The sequence below is a fragment of the Castor canadensis genome, chromosome 4 (genome assembly GCF_047511655.1).
Source record: "Castor canadensis chromosome 4, mCasCan1.hap1v2, whole genome shotgun sequence".
In the NCBI taxonomy this organism is placed as follows: domain Eukaryota; kingdom Metazoa; phylum Chordata; class Mammalia; order Rodentia; family Castoridae; genus Castor; species Castor canadensis.
This window is the reverse complement of record NC_133389.1, coordinates 14955830-14980492: the sequence shown is the minus strand read 5'-3', so window position 1 is coordinate 14980492 and position 24663 is coordinate 14955830. Positions and strand designations below refer to the sequence as shown.

Genomic DNA, 24663 nt, shown 5'->3' with positions numbered 1-24663 from the left:
TCGCCATGCCTGGTTAGCTTTCTTTTTTGGTTGTGTTCTTATCCAGTTTTGATATTACGGTAGTGCTGGTTTCATAGAATGAATTTGGAAACATTTCTTTCCTTTCTGTCTTATGGAAAAGTTTGAGATGCATTGGTGTAACTTTTTCTTTAAATGTCTGGTAGAATTCAGCAGTGAGTCCATCTGTCCTGGGCTTTTTTGTTGTTGCTACTGGAAGACTCTTTATTACTACTTCAGTCTCATTGCTTGTTATGGAATGTTTAGGTTGCTCTATACTGTTGGCTCATTTTTTCATAAATTATATGTCTAGAAATTTATTTATTTTGTCTTAATTTTCCAATTTACTGGACTGTAAGTTTTCACAATATTCCCTAATGATTCCTAGATTTCATTGGGATCTGTTATAATCTCCTTTCTGTCTCCAATTTTGTTAATTTGGGTCTTCTTTCTCTTTCTTTTGGTTAGTTTAATAAAGGTTTGTTCATTTTACGTTTTTGAAGAACCAGCTCTTTGTCTCATTGATCTGTTGTACTGCTCTTTAAGTCTCTGTTTCACTAACTTCTGCCCTGGTTTTTATTCTTTCCACACACTGATTTGGGGCTTGGCTTGTTCTTGTTTTTCTAAGAGCTTGAAGTGCATCATTAAGTTATTTATTTGAGATCTCTCTGAATTTTTAATGTAGGCGCTCATAAACTACTCTCTTAGAACTATCTTTTTCTGTATTCCAAAGGTTCTGGCAAGTTGTGTTTTCATTTTCATTTGATTCTAGAAATTTAAAATTTTCCCACCTGATTTCTTCAGTGACCAACTAATCATTCAAAAGTGTGTTGTTCAAACTCCATGTGCCCGTGTAGTTTCTATGGCTTGATTTCTAATTTTACCGCATTATGATCTGGTAAGATCTAACAGATTCTTCCTTTATTGTGTTTGTTAAGGCTTGCTTTATAGCCTAAAATGTGATCTGTTTTGGAGAAAGTTTCATGGTCCACTGTGAAGAATGTGTGTTCCACAGCTGCTGCGTGGAACATTCTGTAACTGTTAAGTCCACTTGATCTACAGTGCAGTTCCACTGAAATTTCTTTGTTGATTCTTTTGTCTGGAATATCTATCTGTTGATGATAGTGGAGGTGGCTGAAGTCACACACTATTACTGTTTCTGGAACTGTTTGTCCCTTTATGTCCAGTAGTGTTTATTTTATGAAATTGGGTGCACCAATGTTCAGTGCACTTATATTTACAATTTTTATATTTTTGATGGATTTTTTTCCTTTATTATTACATAGTGATCTTTTTTAGCTCTTCCATTTTGATTTGAAGTCTATTTTGTCAGATTTCAACATAGTTATTCCTACTTGCTTTCAGATTCCATTTGCTTGGAATTTATTTTACATCTTTTCACTTTCAGTCTTGGTGTGACTTTCACAGTGATGAAGTTCCTTATAGACAGCAAGCAGGTGAATCTTGGGTTTTGTTTCTGGGGGGCTATTGGCTCGAACTCATGACTTCACACTTAAAAGCCAGGTGTTCTACCACGTAAGCCACACCCCCTGCCTGATTTTGCCCTGGTTATTTTGAAGAAAAGGTCTCACTTTTTGCAGAGGCCAACAGGTCTCTGATCCTCCTATTTGAAGTTTCACACCTTTGCTGGGATGACAGACACAGGCCACCGTGCCCAGCTTTTTTCCATTGAGATGGGGTCTCAAACTTTTTTTTGCTTAGGCTTGCCAGGAACTGCAATCTTCCCAATTTCAGCCTCTTGGGTAGCTTTGGATGACAGGCATGAACCACCACACCCAGGTATTTGCTGAGATGGGGTCTCATGAATTCCCTGAACAACCCAGCCTCAAACCATGACCCTCTTGATCTCAGCCTCCCAAATAGTTAGGATTATAGAAATGAGCCAAAGGTGCAACTTGGATCTTGCATTTAAAAAAAAATACATTCAGCCAGTCTGTGTCTTTTAATTGAAGAGTTAAGACCTTTCACATTTAGGGTTATTATTGAGAGGTATGTACTAATTTCTCACTTGCTCATGATAGGTTTGATGGTTTTCTGAGTTAATAGTGGTTCAATCTTTCCTAATTCTCATTTGTTGTATCAATTCTAGCGAGGTATAGTCTTCCCTGAGCTGTCACGCTTGTGTGGCTTTCTTCCTCAGTGTGTAGTTTTCCCTTAAGTGTCTTCTGAACTGCTGGCTTAGTGGTTATGCATTACTTTAGTTTGTGCTTAGTATGGAAAGTCTTTATTTTTTTTATTTTTTTTTCATTTTTCTTTTATTATTCATATGTGCATACAAGGCTTGGTTCATTTCTCCCCCCTGCCCCCACCCCCTCCCTTACCACCCACTCCCCCCTCCCTCTCCCCCCTCAATACCCAGCAGAAACTATTTTGCCCTTATTTCTAATTTTGTTGTAGAGAGAGTATAAGCAATAATAGGAAGGAACAAGGGTTTTTGCTGGTTGAGATAAGGATAGCTATACAGGGCATTGACTCACATTGATTTCCTGTGCATGTGTGTTACCTTCTAGGTTAATTCTTTTTGATCTCACCTTTTCTCTAGTTCCTGGTCCCCTTTTCCTATTGGCCTCAGTTGCTTTAAGGTATCTGCTTTAGTTTCTCTGTGTTGAGGGCAACAAATGCTAGCTAATTTTTTAGGTGTCTTACCTATCCTCACCCCTCCCTTGTGTGCTCTCGCTTTTATCATGTGCTCAAAGTCCAATCCCCTTGTTGTGTTTGCCCTTGATCTAATGTCCACATATGAGGGAGAACATACGATTTTTGGTCTTTTGGCCCAGGCTAACCTCACTCAGAATGATGTTCTCCAATTCCATCCATTTACCAGCGAATGATAACATTTCGTTCTTCTTCATGGCTGCATAAAATTCCATTGTGTATAGATACCACATTTTCTTAATCCATTCGTCAGTGCTGGGGCATTTTGGCTGTTAGTATGGAAAGTCTTTATTTCCCCTTCAATGTAAGAGGGCAGTTTTGCTGGATATAGTAGTCTTAGTGGGCTACTTTGTTGCAGGGCTTAAAATATATCAGTGCATGCTTCCCTGGCCTTTAGGACTTCTACTGAGAGGTCTGCTGTTATTCTGATAGGTTTGCCTTTGCAAATAACTCAGCACTCCTCTTACATATTTCAGTATTGCTTCTTTGTTCTGTAGTCTTAGCATTTTCATTTTAACTATAACATGATGTGGAAAAGTTCTTTTCCTTTTTTTTTTGGCAGTACTGGTGTTTGAACTCAGGACCTCATGCTTATTAGGCAGGAAATCTACCACTTGAAACATGTCCCCAGTCCTTTTATAATTCAGTTGTTTTTTGGATAGGGTCTCACTCCTGCCTATGCCTCCAGGGCAGCTGGTATTACAGTTGTACACCACCATGCCTGGCTTGCTGGTTGAGATGAGGTTTTGCTAAGTTTTTGCCCAAACTGGCCTCAAACCTTGATCCTCCCTGTCTCTGTCCTCTAAGTAGCTGGGATTATGGGTGTTTGTCAGCAAGCCCAGCCCTGGAGAGGTTGTTTTGTGGTTATGTGGTCATTTGGTTTCTAACTGTCTCATGTACTTGGATGTCCATTTCTTTCTCTGGATTTGGGGAATTTTTTGGCCATAATTTCATTAAATTAGTTTTCCATGCCTTTAGTCTATATCTTATTCCCCCTTTTAAACCACAGATTCATAGGTTTGGTCTCTTGATTGTGTCCCATAAGTCTTGGATGCTGTAGTCATGACTGATTCTTTTATTCTTTATGGTTATCTGATTGTAACAATTCTTCAACTTTGTCTTCAACCCCTGATATTCTTTCTTTTGACTAATGTAGTCTATTAGGAATACTTTCCATGGAAATTTAAAATTTGATTAACTGGCTTTCTCTTCCAAGATTTCTATTTTTTTTTTTTTTGGAATTACTATCTCTTTGCTGAATTTCTTGACCAAGTTGTCACCAGTCATTTTAAAAACTGGATTTCTGAACATTTTGGCATTTCAACCATTTCCATATCTTTGGATTCAGTTATGGAAGAGTTGTAAATTTTTGAAGGACACAACATGTATTGCCTTGCTTTTTTTTTTTTTTCCTTGCGTTTCCACAGTGCGTTCTGTTCTGATAGAGATCTCTTCCAGTTTTACTCAGAAGTCTTTTTAGTGAGCAAATTTCTCTAGAGGGCTCTATTTCCAGTACCTCTCAGAGAGGAGAAAACCAAGTTCCACAGCAGCAGCAACACCAAAACAAATCAGATACAGAAAAGCAACTGAAATCAGTTAACACCAACCACTCTGCCACCAGTCTTCATAGAAAAGGAGGCAAAAATAATGTCCAATAAACTATGAAGTTAAAAATTAGTGAAGGGCAGGTATTCAAATGCAATGAAATTGAAGCAGCAATCAAGAGTCTCCCCAAAAAGAAAAGTCCAGGACCTGATGGATTCTCTGCTGAATTCTATCAGACCTTTAAAGAAGAACTGATACCAGCTCTCCTTAAAGTTTTCCATGAACTATAAAGGGAAGGAACACTGCCTAACTCATTTTATGAAGCCAATATTACACTCATCCCAAAACTGGACAAGGACACATCCAAAAAAGAAAACTAGAGTCCAATTTCCTTAAAGAACATGGATGCAAAAATCCTTAATAAGATAATGGCAAACTGAATTCAACAACATATTGGAAAGATCACACACCATGACCAAGTCAGCTTCATCCCAGGGATGCAGGGATGGTTCAACATACACAAATCATTAAATGTAATACAGCACATTAACAGAAGCAAAGACAAAAACCACTTGAGCATCTCAATAGATGCAGAAAAAGCCTTCAACAAGATTCAACACCATTTCATGATAAAAGTTCTGATGAAACTAGGAATAGAAGGAATGTACCTCAGCATAATAAAGGCTATATATGACAAACCTATAGCCATCATCATACTTAATGGGGGAAAACTGAAACCATTTCCCCTAAAACCGGGAAAAAAACAAGGATGCCCATTCTCTACACTCTTATTCAATATAGTCCTGAAATTCCTAGCCAGAGCAATAAGGCAGGAAGAAGAACTAAAAGGAATACAAATAGGTAAAGAAGAAGTCACACTACACCTATTCCAAAAAACTCCACCAAAAAACCCCTAGACATCATAAATAGCTTCAGCAAAGTAGTAGAATACAAAATCAATTTCCAAAAATGAGTAGCTTTTCTATACACCAACAACAAACAAATTGAGAAAGAACATATGGAAACAATTCCATTTACAATAGCCTCAAAAAAAAAAAATCAAATACCTAGGAATAAACTTAACAAAGGAGATGAATGACCTCTACAAAGAGAACTACAAACCATTGAAGAAAGAGACTGAGGAAGACTACAGAAGGTGGAGAGATCTCCCATGCTCATGGATTGGCAGAATCAACATAGTAAAAATGGCGATATTTCCAAAAGCAATCCACATGTTTAATCCATCAAAATCCCAATGACATTCATCACAGAGATTGAAAAATCTACCCTAAAGTTCATTTGGAAACACAAGAGACCATGAATAGCCAAGGCAATACTCAGCAAAAAGAGCAATGCTGAAGGTATCACAATACCTAACTTCAAACTATATTACAAAGCAATAGCAATAAAAACAGCATGGTACTGGCATAAAAACAGACATGAAGACCAGTGGAACAGAATAGAGGACCCGGATATGAATCCACACAGCTATGCCCACCTTATTTTTGACAAAGGTGCCAAAAACATATGATGGAGAAAAGACAGCCTCTTCAACAAATGTTGCTGCAAAAAGTGGTTATCTGCCTGCAGAAAACTGAAACTAGATCCATGTTTATCACCCTGAACTAGTATCGACTCAAAATGGATCAAGGACCTTAATATCAGACCTGAAACTCTGAAGTTAGTACAGGAAAGAGCAGGGAAGATTCTGGAAGCAACAGGAATAGGCAAGAACTTCCTCAATAGATGCCCATCAGCTCAGCAACTAAGAGAAAGGATGGACAAATGGGACTACATGAAATTAAAAAGCTTCTGCACAACAAAAAAAACGGTCTCTAAACTGAAGAGACCACCCACAGAGTGGGAGAAATTATTTGCCAGCTATACATCAGACAAAGGACTGACAACCAGAATATACAGGGAGCTCAAAAAACAAAATTCTCCCAAAATCAATGAACCAATTAAGAAACGGGCAACTGAACTAAACAGAACTTCTTCAAAAGAAGAAACTCAAATGGCAAAAAAACACGTGAAAAAATGCTCACCATCTCTGGCCATAAAGGAAATGCAAATCAAAAGCACACTAAGAGTCCACCTCACCCCTTTTATCATCAAAAACATCACCAACAACAGGTGTTGGCAAGGATGTGGGGAAAAAGGAACCCTCTTACACTGTTGGTGGGAATGCAAGCTAGTGCAAGCACTGTGGAAAAAAATTTGGAGACTTCTTAAAAATCTAAACATAGATCTGCCATATGATCCAGAAATCCCACTCCTGGGGATCTACCCAAAGGAATGTGACACAGGTTACTCCAGAGGCCCCTGCACATCCATGTTTATTGCAGCACTATTCACAATAGCCAAGTTATGGAAACAGCCAAGATGCCCCAGCACTGACGAATGGATTAAGAAAATGTGGTATTTATACACAATGGAATTTTACTCAGCTATGAAGAAGAATAAAATCTTATCATTCGCCAGTAAATGGATGGAACTAGAGAACATCATTTGAGCAAGGTTAGCCAGGCCCAAAAAGCCAAAAATCGTATGTTCTCCCTCATATGCGGACTTCAGATCTAAAACAAATGCAGTAATATTATTGGACTTGGGTCACACGCTAAGAGGAGAGCGCACACAGGAGGAACAGGGAAAGGTAGGAAACCCAAAACATGAAAGTGTCTGATGTCCCCACTGCAGAGGAGCTAATACAGTAATCTTAAAACGACAGAGGTCGATATGGGAAAGTGATCAGGAAGCAGTGAAGAGGTCAGGTAGAGATGAATCAGTTCAGGTTGTAATACACTTGTGCATGGGAGCAATGCTAGGAATCTCTCTGTATAGCTGTCCTTATCTCAACTAGCAAAAACGCTTTGCCTTTCTCATTATTGCTTATGTCTACACTTCAACAAAATTGGAAAAAAGGGCAGAACAGGTTCTGCCTGGAACAAAGGGGGGTGGGAGGAGAGGGAGAAGGCGGGAGGCAGGGGGGAGAAATGATACAAACAATGTATGCACATATGAATAAACGAAGAAATTTAAAAAATACTCATAATAGCCTAAAAGTGAAAATGGACCACTAGCCATTAACAGACAAAATGTGGTATGTCCACAAAGTGCAATGTTATTCCTCCATAAAAATGAACGAAGCACTGATACTCGGTGTGACATGCGTGAACCTTGAAAACATCATTCTAAATAAAAATAGCCATATACAAACGGCAAAATATTATGTGATTCCACTTACATGAAATATCTGAAACAGGCAAATGCATAGAGCAAATTAGCTCTCAGTTGAGAGGGCTGGGGAGAGAAGGTTAGGGAGTAACTTTTGGAATGATGAAAGTATTCTGGAATTAATAGTGGCGATGGCTGAACAACCCTGCGACTATGCTAACAACCAATGGACCAATCACTTCCGATGGAATGTCATGATATGTGAACTATATTTCAATGAAAACTTACTGATACTTCTTCCACTCCGTGAAGAGAGTGATAAAGCATTACACTGTGTGGAATTCCACAGAATTACCAGCTTGTTCTGTGACCATTTCTTACAAGTGTTTGAGTGAGTGGGACTTCTTTGGTTAGAAACTTTGCACCACTATCATCCTCAAAGGAACAGCATTACTGGGGGTGTGGCTCAAGTGGAAGAGTATTTGCTTGACAAGCACAAGGCCATGGGTTCAATCCCCAGTACCATAAAACACTGGGTGCTGACATGGCGGGGTGAGAGTATTCACTTGGACGGGAAGTCAGGGTGGCTGAACACCTGTCTTCCTTGTGAAGCGAGCCTTGGGCCTTGGGGTTTCTTCATCTGAACACTGCTCCACCGTCTGGGCTTACACTGTTAGGATTTTATTCTTCACTTGCTCGCGCATCCTTGGGGATGTGATTTGGGTGTGCCGATCCATGTAGAAGCTGTTAGCATAACCTCTGCAGATGACAGCTCTTCAGGTTCCTCTCGGAGTGGTCGTCTCTGTCACACTCTGCTTCTACAGCTCTCTTTTCCCCCAACCCCACACCTGGCCTCAGAACTTGGTATGCTCAGGCTACTCCCCTGGGCCTTCGAAGTGGAGTCCTTCCTCTCCAGCATGGTAGCCATCCTGCTGTGGCCTCTTTGTTTTATAATAATTGAGTCCAGTAATTTGTCCCACAGGCCCTTCCTGGCACCCCCTCAATGTTTCCAAGAGCTCCCTGCCTCTCACGCTAATTTTTTTCAAGAAACCAGATGTTAACCAAGCTAGTCTTAAATTCCCAGGCTCAAGATAGCCACCTGCCTCAGCATCCCCAGTAGCTGGGACTACAGGCATGCACCACCATGCCCAGGCTTCATGCTAATTTAAATTAGAACGAGAGGTGCCACTGTGGCTCACAGTGGGGAGTGTGAGGCTTATCCTCAACATCAAACTGGACTCTCCGTTTCCTGATGTGGACAGGGGTGTCCATGTGCAGATTAGCCTTTGGATAGATCCACCACTGCCCTTGGGATCTGGAGCTAGTGTGGTTACTCTCCTTCCCTCTCCAGTGTCCATGAGTGCAGTCACTGTGCGCTCCACTAGGCTTGGTGGCAGGTGAATGTGCTCCCCCATAGGTCTTTGTTTGGGCCAGGCATGGCCCACTGTGCCTGCCATATGGCCCGTGAACTTGTGGCATGGCCAAGTCTTCTGTTGCAAGAGTTAATTTGTGAAAATATGCCAAAAATGGGAACCGAAAGCAGATGCTTGTTAAATTCTGCAGTTCGGCCTAATCGTTGTCATCAGGACACTGCTGCCGGGGGGCGCAGGGGAGAGGGCGTTTTCATTGATTAAACACAGAGGGCCAGAGTTGGGGCCGAATATTTGATTCCTACTTGTTTAAATCAGCAAGTGTTGACTGAGGCTAGTGGGGGAGGAGAGGGTAAAAACCCTGCCTTTCTTAATGGGAACTTACTGAAAGGGTTTGCCTTGGAAAAGTGGATTCAGCTCTGGAAAGGGGATAGTCGGAGTGAAAGAGCAATGCGGAAGGCCTTTGAATAGGTGACATCTGGGCATCGCCACCTTCTAGCAGCCTTGCCTGATGTGTGCTTTCCAGGCCTGACTAAGAAATAAGCCCAGACTTGGGGGTGTGGCTCAGGTGGTAAAGCACCCGCCTAGTAAGCACAGGCCCTGAGTTCAAAGCCTAGTACCGCCAAACACCACCACCACCAACAACAACAAAATAAACAAAAAGAGAAGGAAAGAAAGAAAGCAGGAAGCGTGGGTGTTTTCTGAAGTTCACACTGCATTGGCTCAAGAGTTCTTGCCCTCATGACCTACCACAGACTCAGAAAGCATCAGGAGTGAATCAGCTTTGCCCCTAATGGTGTAGGTCCTGCTGTTCTCAGTCTAGGGCAAATAAGTCACACACTGTACTGAAACCTTACAGCCTGCTAACATCCCACAGAGCGTCCCAAGACGTGACAAAGCCTCAGTCTGTTCCCACCAACCCGTTTCTGCAGCCCAGCTTGCCATGCATTTCATGATGGTCAAAATGATCAAGATGATCCTCCATGCAGCCCATGGGAGAAGCTTCTTATCCCACCATCAATCCAGACATCTGCGAGAGAAGAGCAATTATGACCTCTGTGCTCTGGGGAGGGGCCAGCGCGTGGTGAACTCAGTGTGCTCCACGTGGGCGTGCTCAGGAAAATCTGCTTTCATTTTGTAGTTTATGATTTAGTTCAGTTCACCTGGAAAGACTCAACATGAATAAAACCAGATGCATTTCAGGACACACTGCCTGGCTCTTTGACAGTCCTCTTCTTTCCTCATCAGACGGTCTTCCTGTGTTCAGGAAGGCCAGTAGACCACTCAATCACAAGGAAAATATAAAGGCTCTGTCAGTGGCAGTAAGTATTAGGACTGGGACAGGGGAACGGTGAGCAAGGTCAGGGCTGAAGTTCCGGAATTAGGTTCATCAACACACAGGTGAGATGCTGGGGTAGCCTTTTGCCCAAATACATGCTCACTGAGAAGGATCTCTGGTAGTGTGTTCTATTTGGTGGAGGGGAGACAGAGACAGAGAGAGAGAGAGAGAGAGAGCCTGAACGCAATCACGGATGATGAGCTTCAAATGACAAAGTCTTCCCTCAGCACAACGGCTGGGGAAACAGTAGACAGCTGGTTGACCTGGCAGAAGGATTCTCTCCTTTAGTGAAGTAAGCCTGAGCAAGGTCAGGAAACTCCACACGCCCACCACACAAAGCCCAGCAGTGTCTTCAGCAATGGGCACTTTGAAGGCGAATGGTCATTCTCCTGGGAACTTGACTTCCAAGGCAATGGTGGCTTCCTGTCATCTGCTCAGCATGGGCTGGACACACATTGCCCAGTGTGGAACCTGAGAGATGCTGTCTGCAGAAGCCACTCAAGCATCGGCTAGCTGGACTGGAAACGTATTGGAATCCTTGGCCTTTGTCGATGGACTACTGCTCAGAAAAGGAACAGAGGCGACAGAGCTAGAACTTTCTGGGCTGGACTGGCAAGTCAATGGTCAGTGCTCAAGTCTTTGCATGTGATCTTACGGCATCCACCTCTGCTGAAACCTTGTGCTGGATGGTTCAAGACAAATTCAATAAAGCAAACATCTACCAAACACCTGCTCTGTGCCCGGCGTTGTTCGTGGTGCGTGGGGGTAGTCAGGGAAACACGTTCTGTACCAGTGAGACGTTCAATAAAACCACGTACTCAAAAATGCCATTCTGATGGAACAACTCAGAGACGTTCACCGCTAAGCTTATAAGAAGAAGCCTAAGTCTGAGTGAGTGACAGCTTCAGGAGGAATGTTAGGTTTGGCAAATTGTTATTTCCACCAAGGGAACTCTTGTCCATTCTTGGATCTATGCACCACATGGCTCTCACAATAGAGTTGTGCAAACTTGGGTGGCTCTTCCCAGCTTCTGTTATGTGTGGCCCTGGTTCCTCTCAATTTGATCTATCTTTTGGACATCATCTAAATCAAGCAATCCAACCTGCAGTCAAATCACTTATCAAAGTCTTTATTGAGGGTCTACTTCTGGCTAAATCAAAACTAACTGTTGTGCTGAACCCGGATAAAGCGGCTTCTACAAAGAACATGAGCCAGAAGAGACTGCCATCAGAGAGGTCCTACAGCTTGCCCAACGTCACACAGCTCACAGTGGCAAAGCTCTGATTTCAATCTAAGACTGTACAACTCCTAAGCCTCTGCTTTTCCTGGCTACTCTTTGCTTCTCCTGTTGGAGGCAGAAAAGATGTGGGAAGAATGACAAGGGAAGGCTGAATCAAGAGTTTTTTAAGACGGACTGGGTGGGCAGGGAGCAGATTAGACATGAGTTGAGCCTTAAAGAATTGGAATACAGAAAGCAAGGTGGGGATGGCATTTCAGGGCATGGAATTAGTGTGGGCGTTTGGGATCTTCTTGGGGCAGACCCCAAAGCAAGCTGGGATATACAGTTAGAGGCAAGTTGTCAACAAGGCTGGATTATCAGAAAGAAGACCCTGTGAACATGAGAAACCACAAGTCACAGGACCTCTCCTCTTGCTTGCCCCAGGCGTGCTGCTGAACTCAATCTCATGGGAACGTGTGTGACCCTGGAATCCTCACAGCCTGTGGTCTGGCCCTGTTGGCTGACACTGCATGCCACCTCAAGAGTGTTTTAAAAACACTGTGATAAAGACCCAAATCCTGAAGGAGAAATTCTTTCCATGAATTCAGGAAAAGCCTTCCTATCTATAGGGCTGCTTCACAGGCAATTCTGGAATGTGAAGGTGAATAAAATTTCCCTGAGGCACAAAACCAAATCCATCCTGAGGCCTATTTGGAATATTAAAATATGTGACCCAAGAGCTTCTGCAGTGACAGTTGGATTTCAACCCTTTTAGGGATTCAGCTCAGCTGTTCCTGTGGATCAAAAGGAATTGTGTTTACAATGTACATGAACAGGGACAACTCCCACACCACGGACACAGGGGATGACAGAGGCATTGCTAAGCTGTCCAGCCATGGTCCTACCTATGGGGCCTAGGATCCAGTTGACAATCCTCTTGTCTTCCTCCTGCAGACATCAGTCATCGTGCCTCAGGACTAGGAACATACGAGCTCTTTGCTGGCTTAAAATTGAACACTTTTCATTATTTCATAAAGGTAAAGACTTTTCAAGTCCTAGGATCCTGCTCAGAGAGCGTTTCACAAGAACCTGTCTATGCTCACTGAGTATTTAATCCTTTAATGTTAGGGTTGTTTCTGGAAGGTTGGGAGTTTGCAGGGCAAGTTTGTGATTGTTGCAGTCAGACCCAACAAGTTAGAGGTGCTTTCTCTCCACATTTCTGGAGTTGCTTACAGAGAAAGTGTTTGGTGCAATCTCTCTAATATTCCCAACTAAGGATGAACAAATGGAAACAGAATCACAGTCCCTTGCACACTACCAAATAGATAATGGCCATGAGCTCCGCTGCACAGCAGCACAGGGGCCTCCACCCTGCTCTGTGGGCTCACTGAACAGCCGAGTTCATGGGATATGAAAAATGTTTGACATGGCCCAAGTCTTCTAACACCTTCCAACCCAGTTTTTCTGGTCTCCACTATAACTTAGGCAAGACATCTCTCTCATACCCCAAATCCGTTCCCCCTCCAGTTCCCTTTCTTGTTTCCTCCTTGGCTTTTGTCTTTTGCATGGTCTTTCCATTTCCTCTGTGCTTTATGTTTTAATCAAATAAAGTTCATTCCTGATTTTTTTTTTTTTTCTGTTCTCCATTTGCCTCTCCCACTGTAGAAGAGGTCTGCTCTGAGTTCTCTGGAAGACACTAACACCCTCAGTCATTTAAAAGAGTACATGCTGGCTGATGAGACCTCCGGAGACACCCTACCTGCCCAGGACCTCTGGCCCTCCTCCTGATCAGAGGACCCTGGTGGTGGGCAGTGATGAAAAGTTTGGACTGAGCCTGAATCCTGGGAAATGGTGCCGTGTAAGGCACGTAATGTGAGGCACCGTTGGTTCCCTTTGGTGGAAGTCTCAAAGGACACCAGGCCTGTGATCCAGGCTGACGTCAGCCAGAGGCTTGTTCAACACACCTCCTTTAACTCTTGCATAGTTAAATATCGACGTTGTTATGGGATGACTGAAAAGGAGTGTGTCAAAAACATTTAAACCTCATGTTTTCTTTGTGTGTTTTTCGCCTCTGCCAAATTCTTGAAATTCTTGTCTTACAATTTTATGTACTTTTCATTTCCGTTTGAACCTGAAACATCATTTAAATGTCTTTGGAAGTAATCCTAGCCTACTGAAACACTCTGGAAACTGCAAGAAAAAAAATTAGGCTTAGTCCATGCACACACCTGTAGGGTTTTAAGAGATTTTTGCCCTCCCTCCCCCCCCACCCTGCCCCAGGCACAAGTTGATGGTTGATAGATTACAGACTCAATCAGAAGTGTTTTAGTAACTTCATATATCACTTAGAAAAGGTAATTTTATTAAGGGTCAATCTAACCATTAAGAACTTATAGTTTCACTGCCATGGTGTCTATATTACCTTTTGGTGGGAAAAGAATGTCTGACTCTCTCAAAGGCACAAGTGTAAGCTATGCTGTACTCCAGGCTCCACAGCTCCACCCCTGATGGATAGCTACCTGATATCCTCAGTTATATATATCACAGTCCACACAGCGGCAAGCTGAGGAGCCTGCCTTCTCAGGTCCTCTACTTGCCATCCAGGGATTCACCTTTCTGGGTTTTAAAATCTCAATTTTTAAAGCAAAGAGAATGGCCCATGAACTCTGTAAAGAACTCTGCCAAGAACTCTGTAAAGTTCTTGGCGGTTCTAAGGTGACATGACTTCTAGATTCTGACACTCTGATGTTTGTGCATCAAAAGCAGGGAGGATGGAAAGGGTGGAGCAAGTGGGAGGCTGCGAAGGAACAGGCTACTGCACAGCCCTTTTGGTTCTCTGACAGAGTCGCTATCACACTTATGATGGGTACAAACAGAGGCCCCATCCTGGAGGTGGTTTTACTAGGGAAACCTAGATGTGGCCTGCCGCTATACGTAAGTGAGGCGTACACTCGATATTCTAGACATATGTTTATATGCCAAAACCTTCAAGGCACCAGAAATTAGAATCGCAGGCAGGGTTTCTGAGCCCCAACTATCTGTTTCTGCTTAAGAATCCACTCAATAGCTATTTAGGACCACAGTTCAAATGGAAATGAAAGCCATATTTCAATAATGCTGACATGACTGAATGAAAAATTAAAGGATGCCACCCTTAGATGTGTCCTACTTATCAGTCATAAATAATACTCATTGTTGGTAATGTCTGGAGATAAATTAATCCATCAACCAAAGAAGCTGCATGGTTTCTCTCCCTGTTCCTCAGGTAACAGAACCATGTGCTACTCGATTCCTGTGGTACTCCTTTCAGGCCCCTCCAGGAGGTAGTTCTCATATCTTCCGGAGTACTCCATTCAGCTGAAACTTTCCATCTTTAAGTTCTGCACGCCTGCCCCGCCCCACCTTGGTCATTGCAGAGAAAATTGATTATTTATTTTATTTTACTTTTTGGTTATCAGACTGTGGAAGATTTGTTTTTCAAGCTTCAGAAGATTGTTGAACTATATTTTACCCCAGATAACTCAAAGTTAGTTTGGACCCATTCCATCAACTCTGGCATGAAAAAAAGAACAAGGAAAGAAGGTTCTCTCTTGTTTGGAACCAAAAGAGAGGAATATCTATTTTCCCTCTCTCTTTTTTCCATTTTTATTAAGACAGTATTTTTTCCTTTTAGCTGGATGATGTAGACTTTTAACATTCCAGGAAAAAACTGTCAGTGATATGCAAGTCATAATAAAAGAAAATCAAAAGAAATGCAATTACAAAGGAGAGAGAGAACTGTATCATTTTTAGTATGAAATGCCAGAGGAAAATCTAATTTAAAAAATTACTACACAATATAAATGAATTGAGAATATAAGATTTGTTAGTTTAAAAATTAGCTTAATCCATAATCTTTCAGGCTCTTGGACTTTTACCCTGTTTTTAAAGGCTAAAAACTGGTATTTGGTGTTAGACAAGGAGCAAACCTCACAATGACGCAGTGTGACACTATAAAGTGGTAACAGAGCTTCCTGACCTATGACCTGGAACAGTAGGAAAAAAAATGGCTGTTAAATAAAAAATGTGAACATACATTGAGCGTGAAACGATAATCTTCTTTCCTCTATTATTATAGTGGTGCCTGCTATAAATTTTAAAAAAAACCAGACATATGGTACACTGTATTAATAAAGCACTTTCACGGCTAATTAAAAAAAAAGGGCCAGCATCATAAAAATGAGGTGAGAATATTAGAAAAGATTTGCAATCCTCACAACAACCACAAGTAGGTTAATCCTGCTGCCTTCTCTGTTTTGCAGACGCCCAAGAATACACAGTCATTCAACAATGGAACCAACGCTCAAACTCAAAGTCCTGACATAAAATATCTCATCTGTCCACTCCATCGCGTGGCCTTCCTAACACAGTTGTGATTCCAAAAAATGGGGCTTGTCCAGAGCCAAGATGTCATAGACCTAAATACAGAGGCAACTTGCTTGTCGATAACATTTCTGTCTCTTTGATAAAGTTTAAATTATGATTAAAAAAAACCCCAGCAAGCTCATTTACATCACAAATATTTGTGACATTGGAGGACTTTTTGCCTATGTCAGTCTAGCCCAGTGAGAAGCCATTCTGCCACCCCCAATCATATGAAAAGAAGCTGGAATTACTCATATGTTCACAGTGAAAGTCTAAATAACAGTGCAGTAACCCAGTCTTCCTCTAAAGCCTTTCTGTGATGGGATCTCCAATTTTCCTTTCGGGCATGAAGAATCGGTTATGATCGTGACCTGGCAGAGGAAGAGCAGTGAAGAGAGAAGATGAGACTTACGATAGTTATTTCCAGCCCTTTCTCTAGCTTTTGTTCAGAATCCAGTGCAATTAGTGACTGCATGTTTCTGTAAAAAGAGTTCCCTTGACATAAGGATTCTAGATTTGGGGAGAGAAGTTTCTTTGTCCAGAGGGAGTTGTTCTGCATTTTGCTTGGGTCAGTCAGCGTGAAAGGGAGAAATGGAAATCTGGTGGAAAGATGGCAATTTTTCCCCCTTCAGTAACATCCACTTCAGGAGTGGCCTGACACACTGGGTATAGTGGCTCACACCGGTAATTCCAGTTACTGTACTGGAGAATCACAGTTTGAGGCCAGTCAGGGCAAAAATTAGCATGATCCCCATCTGAATCAATAAGGAGGGTGTGTCTGTGATCTCAGCTACACAGGAGGCTCCAGGTAGGAGGCTATTGGTCTGAGGCTGGCCCTGGGAAAAAATTGTGAGACCCTACCTGAAAAATAACTAAAGCAGAAAAGGGCTGGGGGCGTGGCTCAAGTGGTAGAGTGCCTGCTTAGCAAACATGAAGGTCCTAAGTTCAAACCCATGCCACACACACACACACACACACACACGCACACAAAAGAGTGGACTCACAGAAAGCACTTTGCTTTCACCTTCTAGCACCCTTTGTGGACAAAAAAGAAATTTGAAAAAAAAATTCTTTTAAAGAAAAGAAATTGTTGTGGGCCCATCCAGCATCACAATGATGTTCTTCTCTTATGGCTATGTAGCTACTGTTTCCTTCCTTGTCCCTCTTAGTTTGCTCCCAGTTTCCTTAGCACTGTCTTTGCTCCAATCACTTTTCTCAAGTTGCACCTTCCCTCCCCCACGAAGCCATCAGCACTTCTCTGTGCCCCCCAAGCCTGCACTGAATTCTACACCTAGACTCTTGCTCAGCCTTCTAACAAGCTGCTTTCCTGTGCAGCCATGTAGGGATAAAGAAGTAGATTTAAATACGAATTCCTTAAAAAAAAAAAAAAAAGCTGAAACTTAGCTAACACAATTTTTGGAGAGCTGGCAGTAGAATTTCTAGGAATGGACTGTGGCTTAAAATTTGATGCTTCAGAAAGACTTACCCAGGTTCGGGGTAGGGAGAGGTGTTGACTTTCCAACCCCCCACCAGGCAACTCCTGTCATAGTTTCAGTTTGACAGATAACACTCCTCAAAGATCACCGGCCCAATCTCCACTGAGAAAGCCAACAGCCTCTTTTCATCCTGACTATGCCGAGCTCTCATTGCAGCAGACAAATTACTTCTTAAGTCATCTTGGTTTCCTCTTTGGTAATGCAGTCGGGCATTCCCTGCTTCTCTTTCACCTCTCTCATTGCCAAGAGGGATTTTTCCCTTCTCATGCATTTTCTATAAATTAGCCATATAGATTAGTCAAATTAATCTGCCCAGATTTCCCCACCAAAATTCCCTTGCCCACACTGATAGTGATTTTGTCGCTCTAAGCTACTTTCACTTATGACCCACACCTTCCCCTCCTCCCCCACTAACACCCATCCCAGCAGCATTCAGTAGACATAAACTATGTGATGGATATGACTTAAACTTTGGGGAGGACCCAAGGGAAAAATACAACCATTCCTCTCCTCCTGGTGGGAGACAAACATGTGTGAAGTCAGAAAGGAGCAATACAAGGAGGAATGTCCTTGTGGCAGAAGGTGTGGTCCACACATAGCCATGAGGGATCAGAGAAGGGCCAGTTCACTCAGGCAAGGGGGACAGGCTGGAGGAACAGTGGTGGGGAGGGGTGTGATACACCGGGAATGCTAATGGCTTGGCCTGACTTCATGGGTTTCAAAACAAAATCTCATGGAAAAGATAATTGAAATGAAAGTTGGAGCTTATTAAATTTCTGTAGGCCCACCCCAATTTCTCATAGTTCCCAGTCATGTGGACACATGCTAATTTCCTTGGCAGCCTAAGATAAAGCTCTTAATGTGATTTGAGTCCCTTAGAGATTAGCACTATTATAAATATAAATGTTCAAACACAAGCAAGTTGAAACCAAATGCCCCCCAAACACTGGCTTTCTGTTATATGAAAGCTGTCAGTGGTGCATTGGGCCTCTGGATAAATGAGCTAGAAAACAGGGTTAAATGGGCCCATTGAGGCAAGGCCAGGCTCCTCTACAGGAAGGAGCAAACTTAGTTGTTGCTTATGTATGTGATCTATGGTGTTGGATGACAATCAGAGAAATATTAATTCAGAACTTCAAGCAGGGGCTTGGGTAGGAGACCCTGGGGCTGTGATCCAAACAGACAGGCTTTACTAAATAGCCAACCTGCAAAACATCTCCTTCTTTTCTGACTACTTTGTACTGCTTATAAGAAACTCATGAACAGACAGTTATAAATCAACATCAAGGAGTTCATCTATCTAAGAGAAAACAACGTTCAAGTTCTTCAGAAACGTACATTTGACACCTAACCAATACAACTGATCTGAGCACAGAATGGACCCACCCTACCTCATTGAGGCTGGTGTTTTGATGTGGTCATTACTCGCTCAGAAGAGCCTCCCCCTGGTGACACCTCATTTGCCCAATTCTAAGGACTTGAAAACTGAAAAACATATCCCTTTAAAGAAAATTCTAAGATGAAAGATTTTTTTCATTAGTTTGTAAAAATCTTCTCTAGAGTTAGCCTAAAATGCCTGAATTTTACTGGACCATTCCTAAGTCAACTGAGGACAAATAAAACCAGTGGAAATGATCACATTATTCTTTGATTTTCTGATATTTGTGGACAAAATATCAGACCCACAGAGAGCTACTCCTAGATGTTCTACTACTAAAAAGTAAAGTATTTCCCAGGAGGCAAAAAAATAACAAATCATGTGTTTATCCTCAGCACCTATCAGAAGTTCCAGTCTTCCAGAAAGACGTAATTATTTGGGTTTGGTAAAATGGCACAACATCCATTATAACAGGTTGATTAGTTGGTTGAGTGATAACACTTTACCATTTCTTCAATTTTGGTATATCCTCCTATTTGGTAATGGGGTCTTTAGCAAAGAATACAAGAGACTATTAAATCCACATGACTGCCATTTTCTTGAATGAATATTCACTGCCTGCCCATGACTTTTCATCTGAGAAACAGTATCACTTGGCCTTTGACTCTGCATCTCTACCTTCCCACTCTGTGGAGCACTGAGTTCACTGCCAGGAGGCAGTGGGATAGAGAGGAAAAAGCACAAACATTAGAACCAGACAGATCTAAGTTTGAACCTGGACTCTGTGTCAATGAGTTGGAAGAATTAGCTGTTCTTCTTCCCTTCTCTGGTCTATGATACCTAACTCAGATGAGTTCTTTTAGAATCTCTGAGCCCTGACTTCTTAATTCATAAAATAGGAAAAATAAAAGACTCTAATTGTAGAATTATAGAGTTGACATGAGGATGAAGTGACCCCCCGCCGTGAGGGGCCTGAAGGACCCAGGCTGGCCTTCAGTAACTGAGATTTCCTTTACCTCTCTCTCATTTTTACATTGAATGGTCAGAGACCCTCATTTCTCTTTCTGAGGGACCTCTCTGATTTATATAAGGAGGTCAAAGGGAATTTGTATATGAAAACAGCAGGGTGAAACATTTGATATTGGTGAAACTCTTTTTACAGGATTTGTAGTTTTAAAATTTAGGATCTTACTTCCTATAATCATTAGTCAAAGTAAGTTCTTAAAGAAAACAATCCAAAGTAGACTGTAAGCTATTTACTGTGGTCTGGAAGAAGGATTCTGGAATTGGTAGAAGTGATTTCTTGGTACAGAAGGGCAGCTACATGCTAAGCCTCATCTGGAAGGGATTTCCAAGTCATCAGAAAGAACATGGGATCCTGTACTAAGCCACAAGGTGCACCCTGGAATGTTCCATGTAGAGCTTTCTACTCTATAATGCCAATGGCAGGTTCAGAGAGGTACAGACAGCTAAAATGACACTGGGAAAGGAGCCCTTCATCTGATAAGAGGATTTTGAAATTAGGCATGGTCCTGGCCATGGGAAGCCCAGTGCAGATGCTGGAGATATTCATAAGTACTTAAGGGTAGAAAAAGTCATTTATCCCTCACATATATGAACCTTCCAACTCTTGCCCACTTCTGTCAACCTGGAGCGGCTGGTTTGGGGACAAAGGTAAAGACACCATTATTCAACACAGAGAGATAGATTTATGGAAACTGCTACCCTCCTTCCACCCATCATGAAATACAAACCTCAACTCTTTCACTTCAGCCTATAATCTTGCCTTAGGCCCTGTAGACTTATGGCTTCCATACCTCCGATGAGCCTCAAACCCCAGCTTGCAAGCAAACATACGTGCATATTCCTCAGGTTTCCAAGATACCTCAAAAGGATATGTACAAACGTTACCCAAATCTGCATCTTAGAGTCCAATCAGCCCCTTTGACAGGTCACAGCATAGTCAGGAAACGAGGAGGGACCCTCAACTCCTCTCTCTTCTCTACCTATTCCTACCCTGTCACTGTCATCCCGATGTGCTTCCAGTCCCACTAACGCCAGCTCTCTTTTCCCCCATTGCATTGTTCACCTCCCAGCTCATGTTGCCTGTCCAGACCTCTCCCCACACTGCTTCTGGGTGGCTCCCCTTAGACCACAAGGAGATTGTGTGCCTCTCTCTTATTTAACCCCTGCCCTGAGTGGCTTCCCACTATCCACAGGGTAAGCTGGCCCTGATACACATCTGTAGTCTCACTGCTCCCCACACCTACTGCATGACTTACAGTCCATGTGATGACAGGTAGCATCTGCCCAAACAGCACAGTTCCAGCCCTGTCTTCTTGCTGAGCTTCTGTCCTGCCTTTTGTTTACCTCTCAAGACTCAGCTCAAATGCCGTCTCCTCTGTGAAGCTCTTCTTGACTGAGCCCCTGCCTCCCATTGCACTTTTCTCATCTTTCCCCTTCATGGCACATGCTAGGGGCTGTTGAGATCCCTGTTGTCTGTGTGTGCCCTCCTCCAGGGCAGTGCCTGATTTTGATTCATCTGTGTTCCCAGGTTCTAACAGTGTTTGGCATCTAGTAAGAGCTGTGTGCTCACAGAATGAATGAACAAGTGAATTGAAACTAAAACTAAACAGGTCCACAGACTGTTGTGCTCAAGGAAGATGGATGCCTTACACATTATTTTAAAAGAATCTTGGGACTGTAGGGGACCAGAATGGCAATACAGCTGGTGAGGAGTTGGGCTCCCCATTCCACCACAGCATGGGTTTCCCTGAGCTGAGATAGCTAATGTCTTTGACCTACTCTATGGAAATGAGAGGATGATACAGTATCAGCTGCTAAGGTGAGAATCACATGAAGGGACATATGTCTAGTGTCCAGTGGACACTGGGCACAGTCTAGGCAAGAAGCAGAGTCCTCTACCCTCAATCACCAGAACTGAACAGAGACTCTTGGAAGGGGAAACAGCAGAGCTCCTGCCTCAAGGGACAGACTGTCCACCTGAAGAGGCAACTCCCCCACTTGAAAGGTGAAAAGCCATGCTGCAGGTCCCTAATGTCAGATGGGTCCCGAGGAGGCCCCTGTGATCCAGGTGGTCAAGGGCATACCGTGCACCGAGTGCGGAGGTTCTCTGCTGAGGTGAACTTGGAGGGAAACAAGATTCTCAGCATCAAACTACTGGGGTGCAGGAGAAGCAATGGTTAAGAGCTGGTTTAGACAGGTCTGCTGCTCTCTGCTGCCCCCTCTTGGCATGGAGGGGGAGAGTAGGACACAGAGAGAGGGATGGGCAAGCAGGTGAGGCTGACAAGGAACAAGAAATGCAGCTGTGGAGCAGGTGGTAGATGTAGGAAAGAGAGAAGGGCTGTGTGGCCAGATGCAGAGCACACTGCCAACTTCAGGCCCTGCAGAACTTGCCCTGAGTTCAGGGTCACCTTGAGCCCCCTTTTCCCTTCTTTTCCTGGAATGTTTGTCACACCTCCCTGTTCCTGGCCTCCCAACCATGTTCCCTTGATAGGTCAGAAGTGCATCCTCCATCTCCAAAGACCCATGGCAAGGACAGTGAGGACCACTGCTGTGACCAAAGTGAGGTGCACTTGGCTTTTTGGGACTCTTGTCCTCTTTCTTGCTTGAGAACATAGCAAGCAACCATTGTAGCTGTGAAGACCCCAGGTAATATCCAAGATGTTTGTTGAGAAGCAAACAACAACCCAGCTGAGGAGACCTCAGACCAGGAGGGACACAGGGATGAAGGGATAAAGAGTTGACACCAACTCTTATCCAGAGCTGAGTGGAAGAGGGTATCAGCAGATTGTCCCTTGGGAGGAAAATTGCAAAATAACTTCCCCATTCATCTCAGCCCAGTGCTGTCAACTTATAAAATATTTCTAGGCTTCAGGACTTATAACAATTGGTATTTTGGGTCAGATAATTCTTTGCAAGGGGAGAGGCAGGGCTGTCCTATGCACTGTCGGATGTTTAATAGCACCCCTGTTCTCTGCCCACCAAATAGAAACCTTAACTAGTTGTAAAAGTCAAAAATGTCTCCAGACTTTGCCAAATGTCCCTTGGGGTGCAAAATCACCCCACTGAAAACCACAGCCTTAATTATTGTTTGGATACGCTCAAACGCCTAAGGCCTAATCTCTCTGGTACCTGAGCGCTGTAAGGATTTCATGGGCTGACAGCCACCTACCCGCGCAATTGATGTTTCAGGAACGGAAACTTTTTTCTTTCCAAGTCCAGACTTGGGGCCCATCTTCCACTCTGCTCAGTAACTGCAACCCAATGGATTTTATGACCCTCATAGTAGAAGTCCTGACTCCCCAGGTCCTGAGACACCCAGAGATTCAGAAAGCTTGTGGAGAAGGTAACATGTGGACCTTGAAGAACCTGCTTTCCATTTTCTTCTCTCATTTCGCCTCCATTTTAGTCTCTCCTCAGCTGTTGCTCAGTGAGCAAAAGCCACAGCAACGACTCATGGAAACACGAATCTGGGGCCAGCCTTCTTCACGTTTAGACAGCAACTAAACAAGAAAGCCTTTACACAAATAATGAAGTTGGTTGTGGGTCTGACAAATATTTTTTTTTTCCCTGAGAATAATTAAGTACCACTTGGGGTTAGGCTTCCAGGTTGAACCTCTAAAAAGGAGGGGGACACAAAAAAAGCAGGAGTCCCTCATTTTTAAATCAAGGACACTGAGTCCTAGAGAGGTGAAATGCCAGCCGGCACTGAAACCAGGGTCAGACTCATCCTGATACCTTGTTTTAAGTGAAGTTACCTAAGCACCCTCTTCCATCCAGACAGGGATTAGGGACAAGCTCCTGAAGAACAGTCTACCTTCTGAAGGACAGTTCTCAGAGCACGTATCACTCGGTATTTGGAAACCCTGGCCTCTGGCTGGTTCATAAAACCACACAAGAGGCAATTAAAAAGAGTCCCCTGGAGGGGCACCTATGCCTTGCTTTGTGACATTGTTTTCAGTGAAAATTAGCATTAGCTGTTCTCAGCGTCAACCTTGAACTCCAGCTGGCTTTATCTTCTCTCACTTATTCTAATTGTAACGCAGTGCACCGTGTAAAGGTCACACCTGTGTTTATACGCCATATGCCATCAAAATACCATGAAGAGAACACTATGTGGCCCCCATCAGAAGATCAAAAAAGAAGGGGCAAGAGGCAGACCTTTTGGCCCTTCCAAACACTGACACAGGCCCAGGGATACGGCTGCTACTGGCTGAGTTGACTTGTAGGCCAAGTACGTGATGTTTATTGACAGAGAAACAAATACCACTCAGCACCTGTCCGGTGTCAGGGTGACTAGGGAGTTTCCAGTCTGGATATGAGAAAACTTTTACACTGTACCCAAACATTCTTTTTCTTTCTTTCTTAAGCCAAAATTAGAACAAAAACAAACATATACGGGGCTCAACATAGCAGGAAAAGAAACTCAGAAGTCAAGACATTTCATAAGAAAAGCTCTGTTTGGGTTTAATCTCACCTGGCATAGAACCTTGGGATGCTCAGACTGGGGAGGGTAACAGCAAGTCCCCTGGGGGGCTAGAGGCTACATTCTGCTTAGGGGAGTCACCAGGTAGGATCCCAGGCTAGAAGAGTGGACAGTAAGAATGTTGGAGGAGTGAGAAAGTAATAGGGGGAGAAAGTGAAGGTATTTTTTGTGTCTAACCTGATGATGCCTTGAGGGGCAATTAATAAGTAACTGCCAAGAGCAACTCACAGTGAAGGCATTTAGCTTACTGTCTCCCACGGCCAATGCAGAAAGAACCTGATACTGTTTACCTGGCCACAGAGTGACCTGACCCAAGCAGACTTTGCTAATTAGCATAGTCCCTCATAGCCCAGGCTTGGGACTGGCTGTCACATGGTCTCCTGTATTTCAACCATCAGTCCTCACTGGGCCCTCCGAGACTCCCCAGCAGTAAGGCCTTCCTTCCTCCTGGGGCTCTGCCATGCTGTGCTGGCCTCTTCACCTGGGCGCCCATTAGAACCAGCTGGTCCCAGCACGAGAGTCCAAGGCCTGGGTTTATCTTCAATAAGGCATCTCC

At 43.2% G+C, this 24663-nt stretch overlaps 1 protein-coding gene across 2 annotated transcripts in view; it reads right to left on the bottom strand.

Moving 5' to 3' along the window:
• The window catches only part of Bcl2 (BCL2 apoptosis regulator), a 173559-nt gene that overhangs the window by 13823 nt on the left and 135073 nt on the right, over positions 1–24663 (bottom strand). The gene's annotated exons all lie outside the window — the stretch shown is intronic.